The sequence below is a fragment of the Ursus maritimus genome, unplaced genomic scaffold (genome assembly GCF_017311325.1).
Source record: "Ursus maritimus isolate PB19 unplaced genomic scaffold, ASM1731132v1 scaffold_2, whole genome shotgun sequence".
Classification (NCBI taxonomy): Eukaryota; Metazoa; Chordata; class Mammalia; order Carnivora; family Ursidae; genus Ursus; species Ursus maritimus.
In genome coordinates this window covers 51,756,827-51,780,539 of record NW_024424452.1, presented here as the reverse complement: position 1 = coordinate 51,780,539, position 23,713 = coordinate 51,756,827, and the positions used below count along the sequence as shown (strand labels likewise).

The window sequence follows — 23,713 nt, the reverse complement described above, 5'->3', positions numbered from 1 at the left end:
TGACTTCTTATCTAAGATTTTTTTGGATACTCTTTGGAACTTCTTTTATAAGACTCCAGGAATGTGGTCCTGTCTTCCATGTTAGCTTCCCCTGAGGTTAGATTTAATGTTTAAAAAGACAACATTTTGCAGTCAAGATGGGAAAAAACAGCAAACAAACAACAACAAAACCCACCAGTATGCATTCTGCTCCCCACGCAACCTCCTGCAGATATGGGTCATCAAGCAAGGCATTCTTCCCTAAGGAGCCAGGTAGATTCTTCCTTCTCAGCACAGCACTCCAAGAGCCACTATCAACTGAATGAAGTTGGCGGCTCATGGGGAACCTCACTGGGATAACAAGTCATTAGAAAACACAGGGTGGATATCAGATGACCTGAAATTCTGGTCCAGCTTTGTTGCTGACAGCTCTGAGATACATGTGATGGCACTTTATGTGGTGTCTTCCGTGACATGAATATTCAGCAATTAATTGTCTATTAGTGAATGATGATTACTGAGCTATTTTTGCCTCGTTTTCTCTATCCAAACAACAGGGCAGGTAATTTCCAAGCTACTTTTGATGGTTGGTATAAGAATATATGTAACGAGGAATGTGAATTAACTAGGAGAAAGTTTAAAATCATATAGAAAAAAATAGTTTCATTGAGTTAAAATATTATGTACAATGAAGTAGTTAACTTGTAAAACTAATTTAGTATCTTATAGTTGAGTTATAACAACTAGAAAGGTAGGATATACTGGTGCATATTTTTTTAAAGTTTAAATGTATATAAAAACCAGTTGTAAGTATAGTACAAATAAGTTTTTTTTTTCTGAACTATTTGCAAAAAAATTGCCAACAAAATGCCTTATCATATTTTAATACTTTGGTGTGTATTTCCCATAAAGAGGAACATTCTAAAGTTCTATGCTACAACCATAATAAGAAATTCAAAATAATGCATTACTGCTATCCAATCCTCATTAGATTAGATCCCCATTGAGCTTTTGCCAAATGTTCAATTATATCCTTTATAGCACAACAGTCCATGCCAGATCATACACTGTATTAAGTTGTTAAGTTTCTTTAGTTGCCTTTGGTCTAGAGCAATTTTTCAGTCTTTCTTTGACTTGCATTACCTTAACACGTTTAGTCCAGCTTTTAGGCCAGTTATTTTTGTAAACTGGATTTTTCTGATATTTCCTTATGATTATATTTAATTCTTCTCGTGCAGAAATATAGAAGTGATGATATATACTTTTCATTGTATCCTATCAAGTGAGTCATGGTTTCAATTTATCTCATTACTAAAAATGTTCACTTTGATCATTTTATCAATATGATTACTTCACTTTATAAAGAATTATTCACTATAAAGTTATCCTTTTCTTTTTTGAAATTAGTAAGTATTTTGTGATGAGGTTCTTTGAGACTCTGGTAATATCTAATTCTTTTTTTTTTAATTATTTATTTTGAAGAACAATGTCAGCTTTATTTTATAAAGTTAATATACATCAACTTTTTAAATTTAAATTCAATTAATTAACATATAATGTATTATTAGTTTCAGAGGTAGAGATCGGTGATTCATCAGTCTTATATAATACCCAGTACTCATATCATATACCCTTCTTATTGTCCATCACCCAGTTACCCCATCCCCCACCCCACCCCTTCCAGCAACCCGCAGTTTGTTTCCTGATTAAGAGTCTGTTGGGTTCTAATTTTTCATAAAAGTTTTAATTTGTTTACTTACATCAGAATCAACTCATGGCTTCATATTTTATTCAGTGGGTTGTAACATGTCACAGTAATATGTTGTAAATATTTTTTTGATACTGACATTATCCCAGAATTGGTGATTTGGAGCCTCTTTGAGTTGGCTTTGGTGTCATTTTTATGTGTCCCTTTCATTCTCTGAAAATTGCAATATTTTACAGTTCAAAAAAATATATCAGGCTTATCTTGTACTTTTGTTGCCCAATCTCTGAATCAATCACTTCTCCAAGGACTTCTGGCTCCAATTAATGGAGCACTAGGTAGACTTATTCTTTCGGGGTATTGCAGTTCCCAGGCCCTCAGCGGGGAAAAACTGGGGATAAATGTATGAATATTCATACACACACATTTACAACTATACTTATGTATATTTATGCATAGTCTATATTATGTATTTGTATTGTTATATATTATCCTTATGTAGTCTGTATTATGTCCATATATTTATATTGTATGAATCCATATATACATAAAATTTAGAATATATATGGAATATACATACATATAGAGAGAATACACACACACACACACACACACACATATATATATATATATAAAATGAGTTTATTCATGTACCTCCAATCCTAATAATAGTGATAGTTCTACTCCTGAGTTGTTTTAGAGCCAGTTTTACAGACTCCCAATTGTAACATTTTCAGAAATTTTGCAAATTGGTTGTTAAACCACCGGTAGCTTGAAAATGCCCACGGTGGGAATCTTTACACCACGGAAATTGTCAAACACTCCCATCTATGTGTCTGATTCACATATTGACAACTGAGACACCCAATTTTATTTTTGAATACAAGACCAGATTTTCCAATGACTTGCTAGGTATCTTCTCACTGATATTGTTGATATCCCATGAGCACCAACTCCAGGGTAGATAACCTGATCATCATTTCCCCTAATTCTACTCCTATTCCTATTGTTCATCTTACTATAGCTAAGAGGGCAGCTTTCCTCCCAGTACCACAAACAAGGAATGATAGAATCCTTTTTTATCTCCCTTTCACCTTAATCTTCCTAAATCTAATCCCCAGGTTCTGTTGAGTGCATCTCTGACCTGTTTCTTATGACCCCTTCTTTTATAATCCCCACTATTCATTGGCACAGCCTTATTTTAGGCTTTTGCATTTCTCTTGCCTGCCCAACTGAATGTTTATCTTTCCTAAATTTCTTACCTTGAAGGAGAGATAGGTACAATAATGAAATAGCTTCTCACTTGTCAGAAACATATTCAAAGTGAAAGTTGTTAGGACAGAGTGATATGGTTGCAGAAAACCTGAGAAACTATGACTTAAATGGTAAAAACAGTTTCTAACCTCACAGAAGAGAGTTGGAGGAAAAGTGTTCTCAGTTTTGGTATAGCTGTCCAACACTATCATTAAAGACCCAGACTTTTTCATCTGTTCACTCTGCCATCCCCAGCATATTGACTTTTTTTCCTGACACTTGTCATTCTATGGTCACAGAATGGCTGCCAGAGCACCAAACAGTGCATCCTCACACCACAGAGAAGGCATGGCACGAGAAAATATCCTCACTTGTCTATCTTTTTTCAAGCATCGTAGTCTTTCACAGGGGCCCAATTCTACCATGGTTACAAAATATGTATTTATTAATTCAATGAGCATTCATTGAATATTATTTTCAGTGTTAGGATAGGGTGCTTGACCACACAGACAGAAATTCCTACCCTGAAGGAGCTTACATTCTAGTGGCACGTCTGTTCCTCCATGAGAGGAAATCTAAATCTGAATTAAAGGAGGTCAGAAGACTTTCCAGAATTACCTTAACTTACTTCCTGCCACTCTGCTTTACTCTTTCAAAAACAGGAGCTGGGTGTTGATTCTGGTGTGTTTTGATTCTGACCTAAATTATATTTTTCCTGGCTAATATTTCTTAGCTTGTGAAATGAACTTGGGCTTTTTCCTACTTTTAAGTACTAACATTTGCAATGCTACTTTTGCATTTTTGGGTTCATTTTGGTCGATTATGGTGTTGAGGCTTTCATAGTCTTGCACTTTGAACAGCCACTCTTCTTTAAATTTAGTGTGTCCCATTTGAGAAGAAACTTATACTCTAAATGGAAACTTTTGCTGTACAACGTGGCTTTGGAAAAGTGCCACAAGAATGTTTTTAGATTGTATAGGACTTGGCAATGAAAATAATTGGTTGAAGAATGACATTAAAAAATAATCTTTGGATTTTGACACCTTATAGAAGAAAAGGGAAAGTGTTATTGTATCACTCTTTCTCCATGATATGGTTTTCTTAAAGGAGAACAGTATATGTTTAACTAAATAATAACTTACTCCTTAATGGCTATTTTAAAAGGACATTTTATCAGTTTGGATGCTTTGGAACAGCATGTAATAGAAAACACAGACTCTGTCTTAGTCCATTAGGACTGTAATAACAAAATACCACAGACTGGGTGGCTTATAAACAACAGAAATGTATTCTCACAGTTCTGGACACTGGAAGTTCAAGATCAATGTGCCAGCATGGTCAGGTTCTGGTGGAGATCTTCTTCCGGGTTGCAGACTAATGACTTCTGGCTGTGTCCTCCATTGTGGGAGGGACGAGGGAATCACTCTAGAGCTTCTTTTGAAAGAACACAAATCCCATTCATGAAGGTTCCTCCCTCATGTCCTAATCACCTCCCATAGGTCCCATCTCTTAATATTATCACATTGGGCATTAGGATTTCCACATATGAATTTGATGGGGGAGCCACAAACACTTAGCTTATAGCAGACTCAAACTGAATGAAGAAATAAATGTATTGCTTCACGTAACAAGAAGTCCACAGGTTGGGCAAGCTCTAAGCAAAGTGTCCTCTGCTGTGCAAGCAGGCTGTTGGGGACCCAAGTTCCTTCCGTCCCTTGGCACTGCCATCCCAAGAGCTGGCTGTGGTGTCAGTCCTTATGGCTTCTGATGGCCTCGGCAGTTCCAGGCATTACATTCAGATACAACATCATCAAGAATAATAAGAAACACCGTCTGTTTTTCTGGCTTTTTCTTCTGAGTGAGAAACCTGCCTTAAAGGTCCCCAGAAGACCACCCTCTCACGTGTTATTGTCCAGACTTGGTTCACATGCCTATTTCTAAACCAGTCGTTGGCAAGAGAAAAGAAGTGGGGTTATCATGATTGGCTTTGTCAAATCAGGGTCCATTCCCTAGAGCTGGGGATAGGATCACCTTCTCATGATGCGTGTGGCTCTGTGGGGAGCAGATACCTGAATGAAACTGGGTTCTGCCAGGAAGGAGGAAGTTGGAAAGAAAATGTATGCCCAGGAGGCAACAAAAAGTCCTGGCATACCCACGGTAGTAAAAAACTTTCTTCTTAAGGGGCATCGATCACTACAGTTCATCACCTGAGATATATAGGATTGCTTTCCCCACATGATGTAATTTAATTTGTTATTTTCTTTACTATAGTTACATGAATGTTCCCCAACCTTCAAGAATGGGACACATACCTCAGTGTATCTCTGTGGTAAGTAGTTATCTGGCAGTATTTTTTTTTTCAAGTACATTTCTAAACACTTTTAGCTCTTTTAATCTTCACAACAATCTTCTGAGGTAAGTACCATAATTATCCCCATTTTATATGTGAGTAAACTAAGGCACAAAATGAATTAACTTATCTGTCCAAGGCCACCCAGCTAGTAAATGTATCTTTAACTATTTGGAATCTAGATATTGGTCGGATCCTTTGCCCTGAAACCAATACCATCAAAGTCTTCTAACTACACAAACAGATTTTTGAAGAGTGCAAAATTCTCCTTCGAAGGTTGGAAGTATTTTTAAAAGGTGAAATTTAAATTTATTTTTAGGACAAACTGATGTTGTTAGGAGGACTGCCACGCCAATGGCTTTTTTAGCTATGTAAATAAAACGTGATAGATTTTTCTTTGAAACAGAGGCTTTTTAAGGTAATTTAGCTTCAGGGAGTTACAGTATTATGTAACCATTACATTCCATGCCATAAATATTTGTTGAGTGAGTTCTCTGGGCCAAGGGCCACAGCATGTGCTAGGCTTACAGAGCGGAACAACCAAGATATGGTTCTTGCCCTCATGGAGCTTCCAGCCTATTGTGAGAGACAGAAAATACACTAGTTAGTAAATGTTAACAATATATTAGAAGAGACTTTCCTACTATCTAGGTATTTTGCCAGAAATTCCAAGCCTGAGAAATCACCCATTCTAAAGAAAGGTGCTAATTTCTTGTTCAGATAGGAGAGACAGGGGTTTGAATTAGTGGTGAGTACATCTCATGTGAAACAAATAAAATAAGGTAACAAACTATAGAAATGATTCCTGAAAGTATAGTCTTGTGTAGGGATAGAGGGTACATTCCTCAATCTCATAAAAACCATCTATGAAAAGCCTACAGCAAATATCATTCTCAATGGGGAAAAGCTGGAAGCCTTTCCCTTAAGATCAGGAACACGACAAGGATGCCCACTCTCGCCGTTTTTATTCAACGTAGTACTAGAAGTCCTTGCAACAGCAATCAGACAACAAAAAGGGATAAAAGGTATCCAAATCAGCAAAGAAGAAGTCAAAATGTCGCTCTTCACAGATGACATGATACTCTATATGGAAAACCCAAAAGAATCCACCCCAAACTACTAGAAGTTATAGAGCAATTCAGTAATGTGGCGGGATACAAAATCAATACTCAGAAATCAGTTGCATTTCTATACACGAACAGTGAGACTGAAGAAAGAGAAATTAGGGAATCCATCCCATTTACAATAGCACCAAAAACCATACGTTATCTTGGAATTAACTTAACCAGAGACGTAAAGGACCTATATTCTAGAAACTACAAATCACTCTTGAAAGACATTGAAGAAGACACAAAAAGATGGAAAAATATTCCATGCTCATGGATTGGAAGAATTAACATAGTTAAAATGTCCATGCTACCCAGAGCAATCTACACTTTCAAAGCTATCCTGATCAAAATACCAATGACATTTTTGAAAGAACTGGAACAAACAGCCCTTAAATTTGTGTGGAACCAGAAAAGGCTACAAATCGCCAAGGAAGTGTTGAAAAGGAAAAACAAAGCTGGGGGCATCACAATGCCGGATTTCAAGTTGTACTACAAAGCTGTGATCACAAAGACAGCATGGTACTGGCACAAAAACAGACACATAGACCAATGGAACAGAATAGAGAGCCCAGAAATGGACCCTCGGCTCTTTGGGCAACTGATCTTTGATAAAGCAGGAAAAAACATCCAGTGGAAAAAAAATCTCTTCAATAAATGGTGCTGGAAAAATTGGACAGCTACATGCAAAAGAATGAAACTTGACCACTCGCTCACACAATACACAAAGATAAACTCCAAATGGATGAAAGACCTCAATGTGAGATAGGAACCCATCAAAATCCTAGAGGAGAGCATAGGCAGCAACCTCTTTGACATCAGCCACAGCAGACTTTTTCAAGACATATCTCCAAAGGCAAGAGAAACAAAAGAAAAAATGAACTTGTGGGCCTTCATCAAGATAAAAAGCTTCTGCACAGCCAAGGAAACAGTCAAAAAAACTAAGAGGCAGCCCACGAAATGGGAGAAGATATTTGCAAATGACACTACAGATAAAAGACTGGTATCCAAGATCTACAAAGAACTTCTCAAACTCAATACACAAGAAACAAATAAACAAATCATAAAATGGGCAGAAGATATGAACAGACACTTTTCCAATGAAGACATACAAATGGCTAACAGACACATGAAAAAATGTTCAAAATCATTAGCCATCAGGGAAATTCAAATCAAAACCACACTGAGATACCACCTTACGCCAGTTAGAATGGCAAAAATAGACAAGGCAAGAAACAACAATTGTTGGAGAGGATGTGGAGAAAGGGGATCCCTCCTACATTGTTGGTGGGAATGCAAGTTGGTACAGCCACTCTGGAAAACAGTGTGGAGGTCCCTTAAAAAGTTAAAAATTGAGCTACCCTATGATCCAGCCATTGCACTACTGGGTATTTACCCCAAAGATACAGACATAGTGAAGAGAAGGGCCATATGCACCCCAATGTTCATAGCAGCATTGTCCACAATAGCTAAATCGTGGAAGGAGCCGAGATGCCCTTCAACAGATGACTGGATTAAGAAGATGTGGTCCATATATACAATGGAATATTACTCAGCTATCAAAAAGAATGATTTCTCAACGTTTGCTGCAACATGGACAGCACTGGAGGAGATAATGCTAAGTGAAATAAGTCGAGCAGAGAAAGACAATTATATGGTTTCTCTCATCTATGGAACATAAGAACTAGGAAGATCAGTAGGAGAAGAAAGGGATAAAGAAAAAGGGGATAATCAGAAGGGGGAATGAAGCATGAGAGACTATGGACTCTGAGAAACAAACTGAGGGCTTCAGAGGGGAGGGGGGTAGGGGAATGGGATAGGCTGGTGATGGGTAGTAAGGAGGGCACGTATTGCATGGTGCACTGGGTGTTATATGCAACTAATGAATCATTGAACTTTACATCAAAAACCAGGGATGTACTGTATGGTGACTAACATAATTTAAAAATATTATTATAATAAAAAAATTTTAAAAAAATAAAAGCTTCTTCTCACACTCAGGCTAAAAGGAATCCACCCATTGTATAGTTTCATTGTTTACATTTAGATCTCTAATCCATTTAGACTTTATTTCTGACTGTGGTCCAATTTTATTATCGTATTTTTCAAGTGGCTGTTTGGTTGTCTGAACACAATTTCAATAAAGCTCTATCCTTGTCTCAAAAAAAAAAACAAATAAAATAAGGTAATTATTAATTCCAGGGACACAAGTTATATAAAGAAATGTAATCATGGAGGGGCGCCCGGGTAGCTCAGTCGTTAAGCGTCTGCCTTCGGCTCAGGGAGTGATCCCGGTGTTCTGGGATCCATCCCCTCATCAGGCTCCTCTGCTGAGAGCCTGCTTCTTCCTCTCCCACTCCCCCTGCTTGTGTTCCCTCTCTCGCTGGCTGTCTCTCTGTCAAATAAATAAATAAAATCTTAAAGAAAAAAAAAAAAAGAAATGTAATCATGGAATATTACATATCTTGGCTCTGAATAGAGTTTACATATTTGTAATAAGATAAGCAGTAATCATTGAAAAAATACAATGTTACTCAAAAGTACACACATACATAGGGAAAGAAACACAGAGAGTGGAGACATAGACAAAGAGAAAAAAAAACAGATCGGGGGAGGAAAGGAAGGAGATAAAGAGGCAGATAGACAGATGGTTAATAGGCAGGTAGACAGATGGAAAATAGGGATGGAAAGAAGGGAAGTATATTGTGTGTGGTAGGAACAGTGACAGGAGAAAGCACATATAAAAGAAAAGGAAATCCACTCTTCCCTACTGAGAAGATGATAAAATCTAAAACCAAAAAATTAAAAAAAAATAGTTAAAAACATGCTATTCAGAGATGTGTAGGTAAATACCAAAATAATCATAAGAACTAAGCAGGGACCACTATTTGTGTCACAAGACTTATAAACTAAATTTGAAATGTTAATAAAAATAAAAATGAACCTCAAGCAAACAACATGTGAACAGTATTGTATAACTGCTAAGACATTTGAATCACATCAGGATTTTAACTCATCAGAATGTTATGGAGAAGTCATGTTTCATTGTCCAGGAGATTCCTCTGTTGTTTTTCCTTCCGGCAATTATCTGAATCAGTATTACAGCTAACTTTTCCAAGTTTGCTCTTACGAACTATCCATGAACCGTTGTGTATGGAGGCCATTTTGAAAGCAAGAATAGACTTGAATTACTTGCACCATTCAGTCACTTAGTAACTGCCAAGTAGGTTCTTGCTGCTATTTAATTGATTTAGCAACGTCAATCCATTGGTCAAAAGAAAATTAGGTTAGTTAGAATTGTATTGTCTTAACCATATTATTTTCAATAGTGTCTAAAAGAAAAACCTAAGTAAAATATGTATGAAATGAATTTCATGTCATTAAAAATCTTAAGCGTAATTGTAATTACAGTTTAGCAGATGACTTCCAGTCCTCAACTGTAATAATCTGGCTCTGTGTCTCCTTTAACTTCATTCAGTTACCTCAGCTGGCTTGTGATGCCTGAAATGTTATCGAAGTGCTCAGCAGGGATCCACGTTTGCTCAGTTTCAGTTCCCATGCATTGGTGCAAAGAAACTTTGTAGGGTGCTGGTGGGAAGTTGTTTTCACAAAGGGCAGTTTTAGATGAGGAGCTGAATTCTGCAGGATAATCATGCCAGGGCAAATTCCAATCCCATATTTATGCCATACCCACAGAGTCCCACTCGGCTACCCACCCAAGTGGACACAGTTTTGATCCAGAAGTCATTTTAGAGGCCCTTTTAAGAAATTACTTGTCAAAATTTAGTTATAGAAGTCCTTGAAAATAGCTAATAAAACCACTAACAATGACAGCTAACTTGTATAGGGCATTTCTAAAGAAACATAATTCTACTTTTAAATTAGTCCCTCTTGCCAGTATATTGAAATGCTTGGAATTTTAAGTAAATCATCCTTAGGGTCCCTTAACAATTTCGTACAGATGGAGGGCCACGTGGGTGAATATCTTGCATGCATGGGGATGAGATCCAGATGGTGAGAATGTAGAAAGGGTTGTTTGAAACATGTTAGAGGAGAGCATTGAAACATCAAACACTGTGATTGTAAGCAGTGGAAATAACTGTCCTAAACTCTAAAACAATACAAAAATATGAAGATGTCAAAAACCCATGGTATCTTCATTTAGGTTCTCTGGACTGAAAATATTAGTGTTTTCCGTTAAGAAGAGACTTGCTTGAATATATAAATATATTCATGAAAACATACAAATTAAAAACATACATATGTATGCAATATATATTACATATACAGTATATATTACATATTTATATTATTAAAATATTAATTACATATATTACATTGTGTATATGTGTACATATATGTTTATGTGTGTATTTATTTGTAGATAGGTGTTTTAGAAGACAAATGTCACTAGTAAATGATAGAAAATGTTCATTATTAAACTTTTGTAATTTTTTTAATGCCACCACCAAAGCTACAAGATATAAAAATAAAAAGGATCATCATTTTTTAAACAGATGGGAAAAACACTCTCTGGGGAGATCCAACCAGACTGGTGTTTTGTCTGCACCAATTTTTTGCAGACTATCTGGCATTCCTTGACAAGCTTGGCTTGCTTCCCTTACGTGTTCAACGTCAATATCTATGGGCCACTACGTATGTGTTCACACAAGGGTAAAGGCTATGTCAAACATCCACAAATTTGTATGTGTAATTATTTCTATGTGGCATATACCAGCTGCCTTATTTTCCCTAAATTTGAAGTTCATTCAGAAATAGAGGTTTTTCTTATGTTCCCCATGATACACAATAGAAAATAGTACAGAATTTTCCTGACACTGTTTCATGACATTATACATATGTTCAATTACACGTGTAATTGAAATTATGTGTGTTTCTAACTGCATGGTTATGGTTATTCCCCTAAAACTGGACATAAGTTTTCAGGATATAAGTTTTCCCTCCCTTGAAATTTTAAATTTTAATTTCTTAGCTGTCATCATGTATTTGTTTCAGAAACAAACACCCTTCCTTTTAAATAAGCACATATTACCTATATCATCTTAGGTCTGTGAAGTTTTAGGGAGATATTTACTACATAGATTCGGAATGAGGTGGTATCCTTTGTGTCAGATGACTTAGCAATTCTGTAACTCAACAGTAATGCTCAAGGTCAAATAGCCTCACTACAATTCATTTAAACACATACTTTTAAAAAAAATAGTGTAGCATGAAGTTGGACCCTTATGTTACATCGTAGACAAAATTAACTCAAAATAGAGCAAAGATCTAAACATAATAGCTAAACTACAAAATTCTAGAAGAAAACATAGGGGAAAGCTTCATGACATTTCATTTGGCAATGGATTCTTGCACATCGAAAGCATAGGCAATAAAGCCAAATATAGATAGATTGGACTATATAAAAATTAAAAACGTCTGTACATCATAGGACATAGTCAACAAAGTGAAAAGGCAACCTGTGGAATAGGAGAAAATATGTGCAAAGTATATGTCTCAGAAGCAGTTAATGTCACAATATATAAAGAGCTACAACTCAACAACAACAAAGACTAAAAATTGGACAAAGGGGTTAGACATTTCTCAGAGAAGATATACAAATGGTCAACAAACCCGTGAAAAGATACTTAACATCACTAGTCGTTCGGGAAATGCAAATCAAAAGTGAGTAATCACCCTATACCCATTAAGATGGCTATTAAAAAAAGCAAGTGTTGGCAAGGACATGGCGAAAACGGACCCTTTGTGCACTGTGGCTGCAAATGTAAAACGATACGGCTGCTGTGGAAAACAGTATGACAGTTCCTCGGAAAATTAAAAATAGATGTACTTTATGATCTAGCGATTCTCCTTCTGAGTATATAACCAGAAGAATTGGCGAGCAGGGTCTCAGATATTTGTATGTCCACATCTGTAGTAGCGTTCTTTACAGTAGCCAAAAGGTGAGACAACTGAAATATCTCTTGATGGATGGACAGATAAACAAATGTGGGGTATATGTAAAATGGAATATTAAAAGGAAGAAAATATAATAAAAAATTATTATTAAAAATACTGAATCTGTTCTAAATTTTGTGTACATTACATAAATTTATACTTCAATAATACTGTTATCCAATTTAAGCCTCATATAGTTTTAAAATGTAACTTTACTATGGGTGAATTTCTAAATAAATTCTTCCCAATAAACTACTTTTTTAAAAAAAGAAAAAAAAAAGGAAGAAAATTCTAACATATGCTACAACCTGGATGAACCTTGCGGACATTATACTAAGTAAAATAAGTCAGTCATAAAACAACAAATACTGTATGATTCCTCTTCAGTGAGGCATCAGGATAATCAAATTCACAAAACAAAGTAGAACAGTGGTTCCCCCCAGGGGTGGGAGAGAGGGTAATGGGGAGTTATTTAATGGATGTAGAGTTTCAATTTTGCAAGATGAAAAAGTCTGGAGATGGGTTGCACACCAGTGTGAATATAATTAACACTATTGAACCCTTAAAATAGTTAAGATGGTAAATGTTACATTATTTTTACTGCATTTTTTTTAAACCAGTGTAACAAAATGCAATCAGATACAATGAAAAAATGCTTTCCAAGGGAGTGATAATCTCTGCCTGTAATTACTGCTGTATATAAGGGGACAGGAGCTGTGATAAGCCTTCCAAAGAAGAGACGTGGCAAGTTTTGGGGGAAAGCAGAAAAGAATACAGTGGGGAAAAAACCTGTCACCTCCGGGGTCAGTCAAACTAAGGTTTGACCATACTAAGCATTACCATGCTAAGCCAAGGTTGCTGAACGTTCTAGTTCCTGGGTCCTCTGTCTTAAGGAGAGGCAAATATGTAAATCTTATAAGATTGTTTTGAAGATGAATTGATGTGAGTTTGCTGAGTTCCCAATACACAGCCTAGAACAAAAAAAGTACTAGTATAGTGCTGCTATTACTATAATTATTACTTTCTTCAAATCAAAATGTTTTTGCTTCAAATCAAAATTGTTTTGAACTTTTGGAGCAGCTGGGTGGCTTGGTTAAGCTTCTGACTCTTGATTTCAGCTCAGGTCATGATCTCAGGGTCATGAGATTGAGCCCCACGTCAAGCTCCGTGCTCAGCAGTCTGCTTCTCTCCCTCTCCCTCTCCCCCTATCCTACTGGCATGCATGCGTTCCCTCTATGACATAAATAAATAAATCTTTAAAAAATTGCTTTGAACTTTGGAAAAGAAAGTAATAATATACCAGACCTTATATTTAGTAGATAGAATTTTATGCACAAGTTATTGATTCAGTAAAATAGTGAAGAGTCTAAAAAAGTATAAATACATCTCTATAGAGAACTTCCTTAAAGAATAGTTTCTTTCCCTAATCNNNNAAGCAAACTCGCAGAAGAGTCCTACATTTACTTATCCACAATGGATAAACTGAAGATAATCAGAAATGTTATAAATCTTAAATTAGTGAATATTGTAAGTTATACAAAATGATCATGAAAATCTGCACATTAAAGTAGAAAAAAAGTGATTTCTCCTCTGTGAGTAACTGTTTATAACTCAACTCTGTGGTCTGTCTTTCCTGCCCACTGCAAGAAAGAGTCAGAGACATCCGTCATCCTCTTCTTGTAGAATTCTTACTAATTATTGAAATATCTTTTATTAGATTCCTTTGTCAAACACAACATTTGATTACTGAACTGGTATTGATATCACATAGGAACATTCGTTGAGGGCGTATTGTGGAGTCTCTAAGAGAGGGTGTATTTGCAAACGGATCATGGATGCTGGAATATCCAGCCTCGAGTTGGGAGGGAAAATGAGAGTTGTATCTTTTCTGGACATGTTTAAGATTACTCATTTCTTTATCTTTGTACTCGATAAAAATAAGAATGTGATAAAGATCAAAGTCACTCAAAAGGACTTTTTAAAGGTATTAATTTTTCACACTGGCTTTCTTTGTGGTCCTTATATAATGTAACAAAAGGTCTCTCATTTGTATACATCGTAATTCACTTTGACTAAGATGTCCTGAGGAAAAGATTAATTTAATTAAAATGCTATCAGGGCATGACTGCTAAACATATGGTTTTAGACGGCTGAAAAGACACTTTGCAGAGGTTGAAATAACCACACCATTAAATCACACATTGACTGATGCATTTCCTCGTGGCTACATCTGTAAGCAAAAATGTAAACATCTGAAAACATAAAGGTGACATTCTTGAAACACAAAACTTCTTTCACAGAGAATGTACACTTTCTAAAGTTAATACTGAGGCATCTTTGATCACTACCAGACCACACTGAATGAGAAAGTGAAGTTGTCAAGCCAAGCCTTTGTTTACAGAGCATAATCTAATTACCTAAGGATCAGTGTGGGGAAAATAGGCCAGGATCTGACTTGACATCAATGCACTTTTAATATTTCAGACAATCTATTTTATGTTCAGCCTTATGTGTGACTTGACCAAAGATGTTTTTGAAAAGTAGCCCAGAAATCCAGTTTGCCATCCCTACTGTGTCTGTGTACGCATAGCACAGTCACAAGTAAAATGACCTACTTCCTACATGGTTTTCTAAGACATATTCATTATGGGTGTGAGCCTCTGAATTCAAGTAGAGTCTTGGCATCAGGGAGACTTCTCAAAGCCAATGTGGAGAGTAAGTACACCATACTTGTTTTATATACGAATTGCCAGCATTTAATAAAGTTCCTGCCTACCTTCTGCACATTTATGTAGGAAGCCAAGAGAATAGGTTGACGTTGGGAAGTCCCATTATCAGGGAAAAGACCAAGGCATGGCTCTGGGGTTCGACATTTGTTTGGACTTCCAACAATATTGTTTTCATTATAGTGAGCTTAAATCAGCATTAGTGACCTTTCTATCAAAGAAATCAGTTCTTAGGCGAATGGCCTATAAATAAAATTGTTATATGGCGGAATAATAGGAGCATATAATGAAACTTGGTTTCCAGCCAAACAAACATATGGACATTAAAAATTTAAAAAAAAAAGAGGAAAATGTGTACTATATGGGTCCCGTGTGGGATGATTGAAGTCATCCACTAGTGTGTGTGTCTGGATTCTATCCATTTAGGAGCGCAAGATTCTTTCAGGCAGGGGACTGCTCTTACTGTCTAGGGTGTTGGACGTGAGAAGATGTGGTTTCCTGCGGGGAGAAAAAAGGGTGAGGCAAAGTTTTCAACAGTTACCACGGTTTTGTTCAACACATTTGATCGGATAACGGGATACTAAGATTCAAGACATTGCCAGATTAATAATTACAGCAATCACTGTTACCTCAAAGCAAGTAATGATGCCTCTATTTTGTTTGAAGGTTTATCTTAAAAATACCTGCATGGTTTTAGTTATCTACATCAGGCCTCCTCTTAATTTCATACATTCACTTATAGACATTCATTCATTCATTCAAAACCTTTATCGAACACCTACCATTAAGGCAATCTCCTAATAAATAAAAAAATATCACTTTATGAGTCTCCACCAAAATAGTCCATTCATTCATATAACCCTAGTAACAATACCTAGTAACATACGCTTCCAAGCTTCCCTAGTCTTCTGTGATAGTGTAAAGTACCAAAATATTGAACAGAATTATAGTTGAATAACCCACTTGAACTTTCTATGAACTTTAAAATCAAGGAAATGCCACTTGAATATAGGAGAAAGCACTTTTTAGTTTTTTTCTTTTAACACCTAAAACTATATGGGTTCACAGAAAATGCTGTATAGAAAGTAATGCTGTGTTAACTGAGTATTTTGAACATAGAGGAAATTAGTGGCTAAAGCAACATAAAAAATCAGGTTAGCACAAATGGATACGTACACCCATTGGGAATTCCCTACTACAATTGAGGTTAAGAAAATTTTGAGTGAGGTATTATGCTACATAAATCATCAGTGGAACAAAATACGTATTTTATAAGCTTCAAATTTCATTATTTTATATGTTCTTTCCAGTAGGACAGAAAATTATCTTTTTTTTTCCCAAGTAACATTATTTTGTGGATTTTATTGACCACACTGTAGCTCTTTTTTTTTTCTTTTTTTTTTTTTTCTTTTTTTAAGCTGTTGCTCTTAACAAAGACTCAGACCTTATGTGTGGGAGAAAGAAGTGGTAGGGAGAAGCTAAGCTTACTACAGTTACCAAAGATTGTGTCGACACCTTTTATTAGATGATGGGGTATTGTGCTTCGTGACATTGACAGTATTAGTAATTACAACATATGGCTTTATCAGAGCAGTGGTGATGTCTCTGTTTTATATAGAGTTATATTAGTTATCTTCCTGTTGGGTCCAGTTTGACCATAAACTTTCTACTACTCTTTTCTCTCTCTGCCTTCTCTCTTCCCCTTTCTTTCTCTGTCTCCACCCCCACCCCACCCCACCCCCACCCCCGGCTCGGCAAGATTTCAGCTTAGTCTTCGTTTCCTCCATGAAGCTTTGGAGCACCAAGACTGAATTGGGCTTCTTCTGGGTTTTCTCATTACACCTGTACTTCCTCCTTCATTTCACCTGTGTTGTAATTCCTTGCTTAATATTCTGTGCACCTGCCCAGCCACAACACCCCCATGCCTCACAGTGTATGCTGTATTAGGGCAGAACTATCTTATTTATTACTTTCTCCCCAGAATCTATCACAATTCCTTACACATAAAAGTTGCTCAACATGTATTTACTGAATGGATGAACTGAGTGAATGAAAAATGAATGAATAGAGGTATGAATGAGAATCTGTAGACCTGGCTTCTAGATAATGTTATTAACTGTATGGCCTTTGGCAAATCACTCCCATCCCTCTGCCTTAGCTTCCTCAAGTTCAAAATGACAGCAGCAGACAAGATGATTTCTAAAAACTTGACCGACCTCAGTGCATTTGTTTCTGTGATGAACGCTTCAGAGTACTCCTCCCTTCAGAATACCATTTTGTTTGCCTGAGGAATGTTGTTCTGGACTTCATGTGCCATGTTGAGGAAGAATTGCTTCCATAAGCAAATTTGTAGCTAATAACCCAAATATAGAGCATTTGTTTAGCTTTTGAGGCAAAATCTTGAACTACTGCAGACTTAGTCCATACTATCTGCTATACAATGTTGAGAATATCACAGAAATTCAGTAAAATAAAATAAGGTCCTATTTTACCTATACCAGCACAGATAAATAACAATGTAAACTTCATCTCATTTAATTTTTTATTAGCCATTTAAAAAATAAGCTTAATATCAAACAAGACAATTGGGGTGCCTGGGGTGCTCAGTTGGTTAAGCATCAGCCTTTGGTTCGGTCATGGTCTCAGGGTTCTGGGATCGAGCCCCACGTTGGGGGTGGGTCCCTGCTCAGTGGGGAGTCTGCTTCGCCCTCTCCTTCTGCCCCTCTGCCCCCAACTTGTGCTCTCTCTCACTCACACTCCCTCTCTCTCAAATAAATAATTAAAAATCTTAAAAAAGGCAAAATAATTGGAGTATGAAGATGAATGTATAATCTCATTACCATTATCTAGATAAAAATGTTCTAGTCATTGTCTATACAAATTCAAACAGAAATTAAAGAAGAGAAAGAGACGAATATGGCAGATGTTATATTGAGTCTAGAGTGAATAACCTTGAGAAGGTGTTCAAATATGTGTGGATTATGTACAGATGAGGCTCTGGCCCAGGAAAGTAATCCATCAGGAGAATTACTTTATCTTTTTATTTGTGTCTTAACTGCTGTGTTCCTGGCCCAGCCAGGAAGACTGTCAGATAATAATAGCTAGCATTCATTCAGAGTTTACTATGTGTCAGGAACCATGACATGAAATGCATTATTATTTCCAGTTGATACATTAGGAAATTATAAAATAAGTGGGAGTACAGAGAATTGAATAGAAGCTATCCGCATAAAGCCCAGGCACACGGTTACCATGTGTGTTGCCTCTGCTACCTACTTGCTCTGATTGTATTTCCAGCATTCAACACAGCTCCTGGCACTTAGTAAGTGCTCAGTTTCTCTGTGTTGAATTAGTAAATGAGTAAATAGATGACTAGATGGGATTCCAGAAGTAGATAGAGAGGCCAGAAGTGTGAAGCCAGTTTGGGGAGTTGGTCAAGATGGCAATGAAGTTCCCTTTATCAGAGAAACACTATTTTTCAGTATAAAAAAAGGATTTTGTCACAGAAGTGCTTTTGCGACTTGCAATATGGACCGTGTGTGTGTGTGTGTGTGTGTGTGTGTGTTTTCTTATGCTAGCACATGTAATAATCTTAAAATGATAAAGTCTAAACTTAAAAGTGAGATTTACATATTATATTCCAATTTATAGCCAAACAAAATGTGACAGAATATAAACTCCTGACAGGTTAGGATTATAATGGAAATCTTGGCAATTCTTCAAGTATGCTTCTAGAATACATCATAATATTTTAACTCTTCATACTTAGGCCTGGAATAAAGTTAACTTACCACATTTTCCCCATAGGCACTTAATCCAATAATTATAATTAAATATGTTCAGTTGCTCATTTTGATATGATCACTGGGCTTTTCCTTACTCACCAGACAGTAATCAATGGATTGCAGAAGATTCGTTAAGATAAAATATTTTTTACTAGGGCAAAGAAAAGGGTCACAATTTTTCCAATATCATTAAGCACTTTTCAAACAATGACTGCAAGTGGGAAAAGACAATTTGATGTACTATGAAATCTTTAGGTCCTGGTTTTGAAACATATGGAAAAATATAAACTGGATTCTGTAACATACTGCACTACAGTTGTGTGTTGGTGTGGTTTTCATAATGCAGTTGTGAAAGAATCACTGCTGGAAAACTCTGATATTACTAGTTCCTTTGTATATCTTTCTGGACCTAAGAATTGGCAGTGTTAGGAAATTAGTGAAATGTGCCATGGAAACAGCCTAGAGGAAATAGAATTTATAAATGTGTGCATATTGAAACTATGTGTTTTTAAACAAGTATAGAGAAACCCTTAGAATTATCAAGGTATAACTTTAAAATGAAACTGTTCATGACATAATGGTAGACCTAGAATTTTACATGACTTTAAAAGATTTCCTGCGAAATGTATCTGAGCAAAAATTCTTTGTACAGTGGCACAACTATGCCCCAAGTGCTTAAGCTGGGACATGTTCACATGCACAAATTCATAAGTGTATTTGCGTATAGACTAATTATTGTTTCCATTTAAGGTTATTTGAAAACATTGTTAAAATATAAACAGAACTATAATATCAAGATGGAAATTAAGTGAAAATAACTTTTTGCTCTCTATGATTTTAAATTATAGAAGCCAAATTCCCCAAACTGAATATTTCAGAAGTAAGTCCTTATAAATTTTATTGTTTTCCAATGAATTGTACTCAATAGTTCAAGTAATATTTATTGGATACAGAGAGAAAACTGGTTGACCCTAAAGAACTTAAAAAAAAAATGATAGTGTTTTGTGGTAAGACTGCTTAGATGTTTCAAATTCTGTTCTCTCTTCCTGTTCATTAAAGAAGATTACATAACCCTTCCCCAATGAAATGTGGGCATCAGTGATGTTCATCACTTCTAGGCCTGATCCTTAGAATGTGCCTTAAGATCTTTCATGATGTTGACATAACTAGAAGTGAAGATATCCATGATAGTAAATCACAAAGATAGGAGAATCCTGGATCCCTGAGTTTCCTCTTAGAGGACAACTACCAAGGAGAACTCGTTGAACCTACATAAGACTCCGACACAAGTGATAAGTGTGATTTTATTGTATCATCCATTGAGGTTTGGAGATGGTTGATTATAACAGTCTAGTTTTAATTACCTTGACATACAGAAAAGTTTGTATCAGATGGGGTTGATGGTGAAACAAAAGCCTAAATTATAGGGTTACTTAGTATAGCAGTTGGACCTGAGCTTTGCAGAAACAAAGCAGACAGGATGGCTAGAAATTTGTAGCGTTCTTGAGCTGTAAAATCCAGTTACATTTAGAACTCGAAGAATAAAAGATGGGACTTTTGAGCCACGTTGGTTCAGTAAAACTTTTCCATTTCATAAGGTGGCTAATAACTGTCAATAGAAGAGATCATTGCTTACGATCTGAAACAAATAAGCAAACAAAGCCCTGAATTTATTGCTTGTTAAGAAGAGGAGAGCTATACTTGTAAGATATGTATAGTCCATGAGCAGAGACTGGCCTCAGGTACACAGGATTTGGGGAAGCCAGGAACTGGCAGGCTTTCAGAAACAGAAGGTGGAGATTGATCTTTAGTTATAAAATGAATAAGACTGTTGTTGACTGGCTTTCAGAAGGGTGTGCACTGGAGCGAGGGTGCTGTTGATTGGCTTTCAAAGTATGATTACAGATGCAAGGTTGTCATTGATTAAGTAGGATGGATTTAAAACCAGTTCAAGTTGTTACTCCTTGCTTTGGCCAGAAAACAATTCATCTTTTCTTAGGGGATTAGGAACTTTTTATTTGGGGGCTAAGATGAAATTTTTAAAATATGGTTTTCACACTCATGGTTTCCTGTAGTCTTAAAATAATCACTATTAAGTTGAGAGACAAGGGCATCAGAAAGAGGAAGTGAAGTATAGCAATCTAAGGACTTTATCTGGAAAAGAACATTAGTTATGGTTATTGACAAGTTCCACTGAACTAGGACCAACTGAATATAGGTCAAATAGGTCAAAAGCTTACTAATTTTTTTTTAATTTTTTAAAATTAAATTAAAATTTTTTATTACTATGTTCAATTAGTCAGCATATAGTACATTATTAGTTTTTGATGTAGTGTTCAACGATTCATTAGTTGCATATAACACCCAGCTCTGGGCCACAGATTCCCATACAGCCATGTTTGCTCTGACCCTCTATAGAGAAGCCTACCAAGTTTCTGCAGGAACTGGATTGCCAGAGAACCATGAACATGGACTTGCATCAACCCTAGGCTTCCCCTAATGTCTACCTCCAATAAGTCCAAGGAGAAAAATAGACCACGAAGAACATACTGGAGAGCAGAGCCAGGGGCCATGGAGAACAACAGACAAAGTACCCCCTTCCAGCGAATGGAAGCAGGGTCTATTCAGAGAACTTTGAGTTGGGACCTTCACAATGCCTGCCTTGCTGGATTTCATCATTGCTACGGAATAGTAATTGTCATGTACCTTCCGCTCTTTCTTTCTTTTCTTTTTATATTTTTTTAAAGATTTTATTTATTTATTTATTTGACAGAGAGAGACACAGCCAGCGAGAGAGGGAACACAAGCAGAGGGAGTAGGAGAGGAAGAAGCAGGCTCTCAGGGGAGTAGGGAGCCCGAAGCGGGGCTCGATCCCAGGACCCTGGGATCATGCCCTGGGCTGAAGGCAGACGCTTAACGACTGAGCCACCCAGGCACCTCACCTTCCGCTCTTTTTTTACTGAATGGGAGATTTTAATTATGGTTTGCCAGTCTCTGCTGCATCACTATATACTGATTGAGGGCATGTAGTCCCTATAAAATTGATCCCAAATGAGTCTATCTATAAAAACTGTTAGAAAATATTACCGTAGAAAAAAATATGAATACATCCATGAGGAAGAAGAGGGATATAACAATACATTAAGGAAATAAATCAGTAAGGATTTGTTGTCAAAACTAAGTATTGCTGTAAAAACAAATTAATATAGTTCTCAAACTAAAATCTCATGATTTTCACCAGTTATTTAGAGATGGACAAGTAGCAGTGGAAATTAAAAGGGAATTTGGCAGAACAATTTTTTGTTGCATGTACAGTTTTTCTCCATCAGATCTGCAGTTTGGGACTTTATACTGTGAAAGCATCTAGTCCCGTGTGGACTAAGGAGCACCAGTGTGGGTCAGACCAGACATCTGCAGGTGGGGCTAGCCCGGCTGTGTCACGTTTTAGCCCTCTTTACAAAAGCAATCAGGGACAGAGAAGAGAATTGATGGGACAGTGTGCTGGCCTCTTGGAGTCACATACTTTGACTTCAGGCTTTGTGCTCCCTAAACATATGGTCCCAAGAGGGATTTATACTTATTAATTACATGTGGTCTGATCACAGCTTTGGATTTTAGAGAGGTAAGGATTGGCTTCATCCACTGCTATGAACCAAATGTTTATAATCCACCCCCCAGATTCATATGTTGGAGTCCTAATCCCCCATATGATGGGATTTGGAAGTGAGGCCTTTGGGGGGTAATTAGGTTTAGATGACGTTATGAAGGTAGAGCCTCACAATTGTACTAGTGTCCTCATAAGAAAAGAGATCAGATCTCTCTCTGTGTCTGCCTCTCTCTTTCTCTGTACCTCTATTTGTCTCGGTCTGTCTCTCTGTCTCTTCTCTGTGAGGATAAAGCAAGAAGATAAACAGCCAGCTATAAGCCAGGAAGAAGGTTCTCACCAGAATCTGCCCATGCAGGCATTCTGAACTTGGACTTGTAACCCCTAGAACTGTGAGGAATAAACTTTTGTTGCTTAAACCACCTATGGCTTGAACTCTAGAATTTGCTACAACAGCCCAAGCTAACCGAATACCCATGGAAGGCTGATGGATTTTATTTACAAATGAATAAAAATTAATGGAAATGTTTGTTTTTTAGGATTGGAGCAAAGAAACAATAAAATTTGTGCAAACCCAGAAGCAAAGGGGAAGATTGAAAAGCCCGATGTCTGGAACCCTATTTTCTAGGAATCAATTTTGATCATAAAATGAACAAGAAATAGACTGTCTTCAGACTTATACTTTTGTGGCACCTGAATGGTGCAGTTGGTTAAGCCTCTGACTCTTGGTTTCAGCTCAGGTTGTAATCTCAGGGTCGTGAGATGGAGCCCCAAGTCAAGCTCCAGGCTCAGCGTGAAGTCTGCTTGATTTCTCTCTCTCCCTCTGCCCACACACCCCACCCCCGCTCTCTCTTTCAAATAAATAAATCAATTTAAAAAAAAGACTTATACTTCCATCTTACTATCAGAAAGGAGCAATGGAGCAGTAGACTGAAAGCATAATGAAGGAAGACCAGCTTCATTAAGCTAGAAGAAGGAGATTTCCTTAGGAGGAATGTTGAGATTTTTAGGCCAGTGAGGCAGATATAACAAAGCAAATGATATCTGATAGTATGGGCTAGAATTTTGGAAAGGGAAAACATACCCAGGTGTAGCTACTTAAAAAAATAAAAATGTGGGGAGGGAGAAGACGGATTTTAATTACTCCTTTTTCAGAAAGAATGAATCAAGGCTCAAAGAAATTTACCAGAAGAAGACAGGCAAGATCTCAGAGACCAGACTGAAAAGAATTCCCCTAGAGGAACCA

At 36.7% G+C, this 23,713-nt stretch overlaps 1 protein-coding gene and 1 pseudogene across 3 annotated transcripts in view; one reads left to right on the top strand and one right to left on the bottom strand.

Moving 5' to 3' along the window:
* LYPLAL1 (lysophospholipase like 1) overlaps positions 1-23,713 on the top strand; it is a 90,949-nt gene that overhangs the window by 47,265 nt on the left and 19,971 nt on the right. For 2 of the 3 annotated variants that reach the window (XR_005836319.1, XR_005836317.1), the window contains exon 6: positions 5,210-5,267. The gene's annotated coding sequence lies outside the window, so the exon portion shown is untranslated. Of the gene's footprint in view, positions 1-5,209; positions 5,268-23,006; positions 23,155-23,713 lie in introns of those variants that run through there. The other variant, XR_005836318.1, reaches the window with a different exon arrangement.
* On the bottom strand, positions 5,914-6,109 carry LOC121104106 (annotated as a pseudogene).